Source organism: Heterodontus francisci, chromosome 24, assembly GCF_036365525.1.
Source record: "Heterodontus francisci isolate sHetFra1 chromosome 24, sHetFra1.hap1, whole genome shotgun sequence".
NCBI classification, from domain to species: domain Eukaryota; kingdom Metazoa; phylum Chordata; class Chondrichthyes; order Heterodontiformes; family Heterodontidae; genus Heterodontus; species Heterodontus francisci.
In genome coordinates, this window is record NC_090394.1 from 21,068,560 (window position 1) to 21,080,979 (window position 12,420).

A 12,420-nucleotide genomic window follows, 5' to 3' on the forward strand; every position below is an offset into this window, starting at 1 on the left:
GCACATCTCGCAACATTGGTAAGGGACCGCGCAGTGCAACAAACTAGCCACACAAAACAAAGAAAAATTAGAGGGAACATTGTTTCTCACAGCTTTGAGCTCGACTCATAATTTTCCATGTAGAATGTTATTGAACGTCTTTCAGAAATCTAGGTATTGCATGTTGTAGGGTTTCAATACAATTGGATTGCCAGTTCCTTAAAGAAATTGAGGAGCTTGATCAGGCAAAACCTTCCCCTTGTAGCTATGTTGACAGCTCTTTACTAGATTAACACCATCTTCAATAGCTCTCGAGTTTACTCTAGATAATCATTTTCATTATTCGAAATGGAACTGAGGGATGGCCGATGGTTCTGTAGTTGTTGATGACTGATTTCTTGCTCATTTTAAATATGGGCACCAAATTAGCCAGTTTCCAATCTACTAGTACATTACTCATAATAATTGTCAATATATTTCCTGTCTAGTCTTTCTCCCTTGTTTTTCTTGCACAATGAAGGGTCATTTGCAGGAAGAAAGCAAATCTGCTGAAAAGTCATTCTTTAAATTTTTATTTCGTCAAAAATGTTTTGATTTGTACTTTCCTTAATATGTTAATAACAGTAAAACTAATAAGTTGGGTCACTCCTTTCACCAGCCTTCTTGTCTGCTCAATGCTGGCTGATATGAATAAACTTTGAACTGCAGTTGTCAATTTTAACCTTGAATCATATGAATGGAGTTTGTTCAAATCTATAGATGGTGAAATGATTAAATGGATGTGATTAGCAATATCTAAAAATGTTGCTTCACTGAAATTTAATTATTTGTATTGTCATTAATATGTGACCAATGTTTGGATTCCTTTGACAGACAGTCGGCATTTACTTCACGGTGTAGCTGAGTTTATTTGGATTTGTTCTGTGAACATTTTCTGGCGACAGCAGTTACTTGGTTCAGATGCTTCTCTTTCAAGTCTAAAGTTATCATTACAGCTTGAATTCACTGAGGATGAAAAAGCAGTAAGGGTCTCAATGGAGATTCTCAATATAGCCTTTGGGCAGAGCTCTGTTTTAAATGGTTTCCTTCATGTTCTTGACTGCCTTTATTACACGGACATTTGATTTCTCCAATGTTCTCCTTGCTGGCCTCCCCAAGAAACTACCCATCCGGAATGCTGCGACCCACATCATCCCCAATTTTAATCAGTCTCCCAGCCTTCAGCTGCCTAGGCCCTGAACTCTGGAATTCTCTCCCTACACCTCCCTGGCTCTCTACCTCTCTTTCTTCCTTTAAGATGCTCTTTAAACCTATGTCTTTGACCAAGGTTTTGGACATCTGCCCTAATATCTCCTTATGTGACTCCTGTCTAATTTTGCTTTGTAATTTTCCTATGAAGCATCTTGGGACATTTTATTATGTTAAAGACACTATAGAAATACAAGTTGTTTTTGTTGTTGTTATCCCGTGCACAAATGCCTGGACTGCCATCACCCTGTCCTTATCTAGTTCTACTGACTTCCTGCACCCTAACCTATTAGCTTTCAAATCCTTGTCCTCATCTCCAAATTATTCCATGGTCTCATCTCAACCTACCATTGTGAACTCCTCCAGACTTCCAGCCCTGCACACATACTCATACAGCCCTGATCTACTGTTTGTTTCCTGTTCCCTCGGGTCAGCCATTGGTGACCACTCCAAGCGCAGTGCACCCACCCTCTGGAGCTTCTTCCATCAACAATTCCACCTTGTCACTTCCCTTCCTTCCTTAAAAAACCTCCTAAAGAAACATTCCCTTTGGCTTTTATGCCCCCTCTTCTTCTCCGTTTTTGTGGCCTGCTTAGAGGTCACTCTCTGTCCAGGCCCTGTGAAACACTCGGAGATGTCTCCCTATACTTAAGGAACACTGAAAAAATGTATGTTGTTGGTATCTGCCCCACTGTTTATTCTAGTATTAATGCCTCCAGCTTGTCTTAATAACATTTGCATGGATGTAGAATTGTAAAGAGCTGTTTCAAAAATTATATTTCCATATTAATGGCATAAGTGACTTTAGCAAATGGCTTATGACAGATTTCTAACCTTCAAAAGGAAATAAAAATGAAACATGCATGTTGTTAAGATATTACTGATTTGCGGTCGTATAATGTGACTTGAATTTCCTTATTTAATTATAGTTGATTTAGCAAAATAAAGCCACACTGTTTGACTTACCATTAGTGTCTTTATATTTTGTATTTTGTGGTTTTATTTGTTAAGTTGATTACTTCATTACTTTGCCCTGCTAGCTTTCCGGTAATCTTTTGACTTGCACTAATTCTATCCATGTGCAGCATTTGATCTTTGGCACTTCAGAGCACTTCGTTTTTTCCATCTATCCTCAGATTAAAGGGAACTGTCATCTGGTAGGGGCTTCAGCAGTAAAAACAGCTCCTGGAGCAGCCCTGAGCAGCATGCACCGTGTGAAATAGCCATACTCCACGATACATCAGAACAAGATACATTTGACCATATGAAACATTTCCATCTGCCTCAGCATGCCTCTGCCAAATGTGGAATGAAGCCTTAAAGTGAAATGAATACATAAAAAGGAAGACTTACATTCCTCTAGCGCCTTGAATGACCCAAAGCACTTATGGCCACTGAAATATTGTTGAAATATTGTCACTGTTGTAATGTAGGAAATGATATAGAAAGTACATGTGCAATCATCTTAAAAAAAATCTTAATTCCTTCAAGTGATTCAAAAATTAATTATTAGCAAGCAACCTTGTGAGTTGTGCCATGTTATAGTTAGTTCTTAGCCTCGCAGGAGTAGAGCGAGACCAGTGGGGCTAGAGAAAACAGAGTGCCAAGGCCCAAGAGCAGCATCAGCGAGAGCGGGAGCAGAGCGAGATTGGAGCGAGGATATAAAGAGCTAGGTTGGGAGCAGACAGACAGCGTTCAATAAAAACAGAGGAAAAAAAATCAGAGTGGGACATCACAGGAAAGCAGGTAAGTGATTGATTGCTGAGCATTTCCCTTTTTTCCTCTCTAAACTAGGGCATTCATTCAAACTAGAAGCCAGGAAATTTTTAAAAAATCAATCGAGGTAATAATAACAGAAGTGAATTAATAATAATATTCGCTTAGAGCAGGTCTAGAGGCATTAATTAAGGTTAATAGTTTAAACAAGGTATGAACTAGATTACAAAAGAGGGAATAGAGATCTTTTTAGATCATGGATAGGCAGCTGCGACCTGTTGTTTGCAATTCCTGCGCCATGTGGGAACTTCAGGACACTTCATGTGTCTTGGGGGACCACGTGTGTAGGAAGTGTCTCCAGCTGCTTGAACTCGAGCTCAGGATTTCCAAGCTTGAGGGGCAGCTGGAGTCACTTTGGAGCATCTGGGAGGATGAGGGTTTCCTGGATTGTATGTTCCATGAGGTGGTCACTCCACAGGCAGTGGATTCCGGAGAGTTGATGGGTGGCCATCTGGAAGAGTAGGAAGAGGCAGGAATTGCAGGAGTCTTCGGGATGTGTGCCACTCTCAAACCAGTACTCAGCTTTAGAGACTGCTGGGAGTAACAACACCTTGAAGGAGTGCAGTCCAGATCATGGCACCAATGGATAAGGGACTGCACAGGAGGAAACAGCAAAGAATAGACATTCAGTCATTATAGGAGACTTCATAGTTAAGGGGACAGACAGGAATTTCTGTAACCCATCATTATGAGTCCCTCATAGTGTGTTGCCTCCCTATTGCCAGGACATCATGGAGAGGGTGCAGAATATTCCGCGGGGGAAGGGAATGAGCAGAAGTTGTGGCACATGTTGGTATCAATGACATAGTGAGGGCAGGTAATGAGATCCTACGGTCAGATTTTCAGGAGCTAGGGAGGAAGTTAAAAAGTAGGACCTTGAACGTAGTAATCTCACACTAGTGAGAGTAGAAATAGGGAGATAGGGAGGATCACTGCATGCTCAAGGCATGGTGCAGGAGGGAGGGCATTATATTTTTAGGACATTGGGGCCAGTTCTGGGGCAGGAGGCACCTATTCAAAATAGATGGGTTGCACCTCAATGGGACTGGGACCAATGGCCTCATAGGGAGGTTCACTAGTGTGGACAGGAAGGGTTTCAACTAAATTGGCAGCATATAGAAGTAGAAAAGAGGAATAAGGTGCAAAAAGTGAGAGTGTTGGATATCATTGAAAAGGAAGTAGTAGCATAATGGATGGGAGTAAACTAAAAAGAGCTACAAGGAATACAAAGACAGGTATACAATGCATGTATGTAAATGCATAAAGTGTGGTGAATAAGGATGATTAACTACAAGCACAAATAATCATGTGGGAATATGATGTAGTGGCAATAATGGAAATATGGCTTTAAAATGATGAGGACTGGGCGCTTAATATTCAAGGATACAAAGGCTGGAATTTTAGGTTGGGACGAAGGACCCATTCACCAGCCAAAAAGTCAGGGGCGAGCCCTGATTTTACGTGGCTCAGGACCTTAATTGGCCTTGGGCAGCACCTCCGCTTCTCTGAGACTGGAGGTCCCTCCTCCAAGAGCTGCTGGCCAATCAGTGGGCCAGCAGCTCTTCAGTCCCAGCAGCGCCACTGGGAGTGGTGGCCACTGTTGGGACTGCACCCAGCGATAGGAGCAGCAATGGAGGAGGCCCTGGAATAGAGGTAAGTGTATGGAGGCTCGCTAGAGACAACTGACTGGGCCCTGGCTAGGCAGGATGAGCGGGCTGGGGGGGTGGTGGTGTTGCTGTGGTCGGTCGAAAGGAGGTTGGGGAGGTGATCCAGCAGGGGTGACTTGTGCCGTGGGGGGGCCTTCTGTTGAGAAGGTTCCACATCAGGAGGGCCCCCCCACACAGCCTGCAAGGAGGCTGCTGATTTTACTGGGAGGAGGCCCTTAAGTGGCAATTAATTGGCTACTTAAGGGCCTTAATTGTCCTGGGGCAGGTGGGCCATTTATTACCTCCCCCGCCACTCATAAAATTGCAATGGGGTCAGGAAGGTAACGGGAATGGCAACCCCCTCTCCTCCCAGTAAATTTTACGCCCCCTCCCCTGCCTCCAGCCCGCGCCTGCAGTGGCCGTAAAATTCCGGCCAAAGTGTTCAGCAAAGATAGGGGAGGAAAAAAGGGAGGTGGGGTGGTATTACTGATTAGGGAAGACATTGTAGTGTTGGAAAGAGAGGATGTCCCTGAGGGTGAAAGGACAAAATCTATTTGGTTAGATTTGACAAGCAAGAACGGTATGATCACACTACTGGGGGTATTTTATTGGCCTCCAATACTGAGAGAGAGATAGAGGAACAAATCTGCAGGGAAATGACAGAGATGTGCAAGAACTATAGAGTGGTGTTATTGGGAGACTTTAATTATCGATTGGGATAATGTTAGAATAAAGGGTAAAGAGGGAAAAGTAGTTTTTAAGTGTGTTCAGGAGAACTTCCTTGACCAGTATGCTTTCAGTTCAACTGGGAATGAGGCATTGTTCAATCCGGTGCTGGGAAATGAGATGGGACAAGTGGACCAAGGGTTGAATTTTCTGGGGATGGGCGGGAGGTGGGGAGTGGGCCCATGAAATGGCAAGGGAAGGTAGGGGTGGCATGCCCATTGTTTTCCTGCTACCATGCCACCTTGTCAGTGGTGTGGAAGGTGGAGGACGGCCCACCCGTCCAGAGGCCAATTGAACCACTAAAATAGCCAATTAAGGGCCTCTTCCCACCACTTTACCAGTGGTAGGGGACCACCAGATGGTGGCCTCCCAGCAGGCTCAGGGTGAGATGGGTCCTCCTATTCAGGCACTCTTTGGACCATGGAAGGACCTCATGGCAGCAATGGCCGCCCCTGCAGCAACGGCGCAACCTACCATCACCAACTCCTCCCCTGCCCCTGCTGCCTCACCAGGGCCTGCCTGACTGGCCCTGCTGCCCCCAGATCCTACTTACCTGGTTAGGAGGGCACCATCCATCCATGGCGTCCTCTTCTGCCAATTGCATTCCCAGCAACCCCAAAGCTGCTGAGCTGCTGGTCCTCCGATTGGCTAGCAGCTCCTGGGGGCGGGTGGCTGTCCTAAATAGGGATGGCCACCTGACAGCAGCCAATTAATTGCCTGGCGCTGACAAGATACAGCCCAGGGTCTCGCAGTCCGCAACAGCGGAGTTATCCCCTGCTTTTGGGACCGCCAGTCGGACCCCCACCACAATAAAAGAATCCATCCCCCAAGTGTCTGTGAGGGAACACTTGAGTAAGAGTGATCATTGTAGCGTAGAGGTTAGACTAGTAATGGAGAAGAGCAAGGAACAATCTAAAGTAGAACTTTCAAATTGGAAGAGGGCCACTTCAATGAGATGAGAAGGGATCTATCGAGGGTAAAATGGAGCAAAAGATTGACAGGAAAATCTGTAACTACAAGGGGTGATCTTTAAGGAGGAGATGTTTCAGGTACTGGCGAGGTACATTCCAACAAAGACAAAAGGAGGGGAACAAAAGCCTTAGATGGCAAAGCAGACAGAGAATAAGATAATACAAAAAAAGTGTGTATGATGCATGTCAGGTGAATTCTTTAAGCCAGAACCAGGCCAAATACAATAAGTTGAGAGGGGAAGTAAAGAGAAAAATAAGACTGGCAAAGAGAGAATGTTAGAATAGAATGGCAGTCAACACAAAAGGGAACCCAAAAATCTTCTAATGACATGTAAATAGTAAGCGGCTAGTAAAAGGTTGGGTGGGGCCTATTAGGGACAAAGAAGGTGATATATGCTTAGAGGTGCAGGGAAAGGCTAGAATACTTGATGAGTGCTCTGTATCAGTGTCTACTAAAGAAGAGATGCTGATAAAATATCAATAGAAGTGGAGCTGGTAGAGGTAATGGACGGGGTGAAAATTGATAGGCAGAATGTACTGGAAAGGCTGGCTATGCTTAGAGTGGTTGAGCCATCTGGTATGGATGACTTGTGTACAGTTGTAGTGTTTGAAATTACAATTGCATTGTGCATTGTGTACTCTAGATGCTGCTGTAGAAAGCAAATGCTAGCAAAGGGAAAGTGGAAACAACTCAGAATAAAATTAGAAGTCTTTGTATTCAGCGGCTGCAGTCTTTATCTCTCTGTATTTGCCTCATATCCTATACTAAACTTGGCTAAATCTCACTCAAGTCCTGAGGACATCCCTGCTTGCATCCTAGGTTGCTAAAGAAAGTGGTAGTGGAGATACCAGAAAGGGCTTCCATAAATTTCCAATCTTCCCCAGATATGGGAGAGATGCTGGGGATTGGAGAGTGGCAAATGTGACATCCTTATTCAAGAAAAGGTGTAAGGACACTCCTAGCAACTACAGACCAGTCAATTTAACATCAGTGGTGGGTAAGGTTTTAGAAACGATAATCAGGGAAAACATTAACAGGCACTTGGAAAGGTTTGAGTTAATTAAGGAGAGAAAATTGTGTTTGACTAATCTAATTGAATTTTTTGATGAAGTAACCGAAAAGATTGATGAAGGGAAAGCAATGGATGTTGTCTATATGGATTTTAGGAAATGTTTGACAAAGTACCACATAAAAGGCTGGTTAACAAAATTGAGGTTCATGGAATAGGAAGTTTAGTGTCAGCTTGGATAAAAAATTGGTTTAAGGGCAAAGGCAAATGGTTGTTTTTCAGTCAGGAGGATGGTAGATAGCGCTCAGTGCTAGTATCACTGCTTTTTTTGATATATGTGAATAAGTTGGATATTGGAACACCGAGTAAAATTTCAAAATTTACCAATCATATCAAACTTGGAAATATGGCAAACAGTAAGGATGATATGTTACAACCAGGTGAGGAAGGGGTCTCAGGCTCCCCTCTTGCATCATTCCTGGTTTGGCCACAACAGGGTTTATCTTTAAAAACACAGTGTTTTTAATTTCATCTCAGTGAGTCCTTGCTCACTGCTCTCGAACTGTAATTGTAAATGAACCAACCAGTCAAGTTTTCTCAGCATTAAATAAGAAAGATGTAAGTTTATTAACCTTATCACTCTAACTTGGTTAAAATTACTAAACTATGTGATGCAACCTAGCTAGCATGCGTACGAGATAAACACACACACATATAGATACAGAGGGGGAGAAATAATTAAAGGGGGAGGTTTAAGTAGGGTTGGCAATAAATAGAATTCGGTTACTGTCTTTTGGTTTGGATGTAAAGTCCTTGATTGGAGTTGAGGTCTTGCAGTTCTCGCTGGGGCCCAGTGCACACTTTCAAACTTGCTTCTCTGGTACCAGAAGGCTGAAGAGGTCCTCTGTTTGAGACCTAAGCTGCTTCCATGGGTCCCAGGGACTTTGCTTGAGAGAGAGAGACAGAGAGACAGGGACCTTCCTTCTCTCTGGTCTTCAAATTGCAGTCTGCCCAAACCTTTCTTTGAGGCACAATTCAAACAGTTCCCAGTCTGGCCAGCAGGTAAGTCATGTGACCAACTCTTTGTTTGAAACAGCATCATCTGTGAGGGTTGTTGATTATCAAAGTTCTCCAGTCACACACGGTGGGGTGTGGAACTCTAGCTCTTACACAGACAAAGAAGGTTGATTATTATGATTGCCCAGATCAGTCTTGTTAATTGAATCAGTGAACACCCCCATTAACTCTCTATTCAACTGTCTCTCAGAATTCAAATGTGCAGCCATGTTTCAGCTCTGTGGTCTTTTTTTAAACAAGTTCTGTGCAATGTCCAGCAAAAGGGTTCAAGTAGTGTTCCATCTGATGAAATTAATATGTTTCCATTTGGCAGGTGTGATTTCTGTCACAGATACAAATTGACTGCAACAGGACATAGATACACTCACAGAATGGAGAGACAAGTGGCAGATGGAATTTAATACAGAGAAGTGTGAGGTGATACATTTTGCAGAAGGGATAGGGAGAGGTAATTTAGACTTAATAGCACAGTTCTGAAGAGTTTGAAGGGACAGAGGGACCTTAGACTCCATGTTCATAGATCTTTGAAGGTGGTAAGACATATTGAGAGAGTGGTTGACAAAACATATGGGATTTTCAGCTTCATATATAGAGATAATGGCTGGATTTTAAGGAGCCCATGACGTCGGGATCCGTGGCGGGGGTGCCTGAAGATGGCCCCGGATGAGCCCTCATCACCGGTAGGGCCCAGCCCAATCCTCCCGGCGGCGGCGTTGCACCGTGGCAGCCTCCTCACCGCTCGGCAACTGGACCATAGTTTGAATATTTAAATCAATTAAAATAATTAATTTAAATAAGCTGACCTCACCCCTGATGTCCAGCCGCGATCTTCGGCCCAGCAGCTGGCACTCCCGTACCTTCGGATCATCATCCGGGGAAACAAGGCTCAACAACGGTGGGGAGGGCGAAGGAGGTACATTTCTCAGTGTCGGAGGGTGGGGAGAATGGGGTCAAATTAACGTAATGGGTGTAGGGGACGGTGAGATGGGTTATAATTTAAAGTTTGTGCAGTTGGTGGTGGGGGGGTGGGGGGGTGAAGGTCAGATGGTAAAGGTAAGTGTTTTGAGGGGGGGACGGGGAAAATAATTAATTTAATTGCATTGGGCTGGTTGGGAAAGGGGCAAAAGAGATGTATTTATTTTCATTTAATCTTTCTTTAAATATTTAAATTTTCCAGTAGGGCTGACAGCCCTTTAAAAATGGGTTCAGCTCCTGCGCACAGGCTATTTAAATGAGCCGCCACGCTTGGAATCGTATCGGCTCTTCGGCATGCCCATGGACGGGCTGCTGTTTTCTTTTGCAGGTTTATAAAATTTAGCCCAATGAGTAGAAAAGCAGAAAAGTTATGCTAAACATTTATAAAGCTCTGGTTAGGCCACAACTAGAGTATTGTGTCCAGTTCTGGTCACCACATTTCAGAAGGACGTGAGGATCCTTGAAAGGGTGCAGCGGCGATTTACCAGAAAGGTTCCAGGAATGGGGGATGTTAGCTACAAGGTTAGGTCGGAGAAGCTGGGGTTGTTCTCCTTGGAGCAAAGGAGATTGAGGGGAGATTTGATAATTGTGTACAACTATCTTAGATACAGTGGACAAAGAAAAGCTGTTCCCATTAGCTGATGGTACATGGAATACGGGACAGAGATTTAAGGTTTTAGGCAAAAGATGCAGGGGGGATATGAGGAAGAACTTTTTTAAGCAGCGAGTGTTAATGACCTACGAGAGTGATAGAAGCGGAGATGATTAATGATTTCAAAAGGAAATTGGATGGGCACTTGAGGGAAATAAACTTGCAGGGCTACAGATATAGATTGTGAGAATGGGACTGACAGGATTGCTCCACAGAGAGTGCATATGGACTCGATGGGCCGAATGGCCTCCTTCTCTGCTATCTGACTCTATTACTGAAGAGTTAACTTTTCATCCCTATTTTCATATCAGGCTCTTATATTTTACCCATGTAAACTGTCAAGCTGTATTTCAACTGTCTTTGGACCCTTGTGTCATAACCTTAACTATTCATCTCTTGCAACCTTTGCTGGTTAGAATTAATACTATGGTTTGGGTTTGTATATAGGCGCTTAAATTGATGTATGCTGATCCCTTTGTATGACATCTTTAGAGATGTGCATTGGACTGGAATATGTGTTCAATTTCAAAGCAGTGGGGATCGTCCAAATTGATTGTTCTTTTTACTACATTTATTGAGTAGCTTAATCTAAAACCCTTTCTCATTTAAACTGTTAAGTTTGTTTTAAACTGCCATCTGTTTCAGTATTTCTCCAAAAACAATCAGAGAAGTGCAGAGGACGTGTCAAGGATAAAACTGCCAATTGCTGTTAATAAAGAAAAGTTCACCCAGTAAATAGTTTGTAATTTGAGTCCAGGGTATCCTTCATTCTCAGTTTCATGCTAGCTTTTTGTGCAGGGAAAAAAATGTTCCAGTTATATAGGACGAGAGGAGCCATTCAGTTCCTCAAGCCTGCTCCACCCTTCAATTCGACAATGGCTGATCTGTATCTCAAATCCATCTATCTAACTTAATTCCATCACCCTTAATATCCCTGCCTAACAAAAATCTAGCAATCTCAGTTTTGAAATGTTCAATTAACCTAGCCTTAACGGCATTTTGGAGACGAGAGTTCTGGATTTCCACTCTTTGTGTGAAGAAGTGCTTCCTGAAATCGCTCCTGAATGGCCTAACTGTAATTTTGTCATTCTGGTCTCTCCCACCAGAGGAAATAGTTTCTGTCTGTCTACCCTATCAACTCGTTTGATCATTTTAAACACCTGAATTAGATCATTTCTTAATCTTCTACTTTCGAAAGGATATAAGCCGAGTCAAAGAAGCCTATTTTCATAATTCAACCCTTTTAGCCCGTAAATAAAAATGTTTAAATCTGTATGTAATGTGGAGGTTGAATTCTGAGTTCAGTGATTTTGAACAGAATGGAGTTGATATCCCTGGCTGGAGAGTCTAGAACTGGCGTGGGGGGGGGGGGGGTGGTGGGGGGGTCATAGGATAAGGTCCATTTACGACTGAGATGATGGTCAATTTATTAATTCAGAGGGTTGTGAATCTTTGGAATTCTCTACTACAGAGGGCCATAAATGCTCTGTCCTTGAGTTTATTCAAGGCTAAGTTCAATAGAATTTTGGGTACTAAGGGATTCAGAGCAAAGGCAGGTAAATGGAGTTGAGGTCGAAGATCAGCCATGATATTATTGAATGGTGGAGCAGGCTCAAGCATGGCCTACTCTGGATCCTATTTCTTATGTTCTTGTATTCACTGGGTTGGTAATCCGGCAAAGCAAAGTGCCTGCCATTGTAGAGCAGTAGTTTTCAAACTCTGGTTGAAAGACCCCCTTTTCAAATGGATGAATAATCATAAATCCCCTCCGTCTAAGCGCTAATACTATATAATACCCATAATATGAAAGTGCGGCATGTAGACAGTATTTTAATATTCCTTTTGTGTTATTCATTGTGATGAAATAATTATTCATCAATAAATCATTGAAATCAGAAGTGTTGGAAACATCACTAAAGAAGAGGATAAACACTAACACAAACTGTTAGGCTGAATCACCTGTTTCGTATTGTAATTTCTGTGTAATGACTATTCTGTTGTGAAAGTAATGCAGCAATGTAATTTACCATGTGAAATGTTCATGGAAGAAACAAACAGCATAAATGTTTATTATCAGATCAATTAAAATATTTGATATACACAGTAACTGGTATATTAACCTACCTATAATGTGCTCACAGGCACTTTAAACTAGTTCAGTGACTTCTGTTCCAGTGTTCAACACAAAGTCATCAGAATCAGGAGACAACGAGCTGGTTACTTACATTGTGAATCTTCATGTCAAAGCATTGCTTGTTAATTGTATATCAATTGTGTTTAATTATAGGCAGGTGTAGGGCATTCATTGGTGTTCACTTCAGCATATATAAAGAGAAACTGAATGAATCTGTGTGTGGTTG

The 12,420-nt window shown here is 42.8% G+C and overlaps 1 protein-coding gene across 1 annotated transcript in view; it reads left to right on the top strand.

Annotated features, from left to right (window-relative positions):
- Positions 1 to 2,815: 2,815 nt before the first annotated feature.
- The window catches only part of grifin (galectin-related inter-fiber protein), a 150,039-nt gene continuing 140,434 nt past the window's right edge, over positions 2,816 to 12,420 (top strand). Inside the window, exon 1 of the mRNA XM_068056803.1 lies at positions 2,816 to 2,973. The gene's annotated coding sequence lies outside the window, so the exon portion shown is untranslated. The remainder of the gene's footprint in view (positions 2,974 to 12,420) is intronic.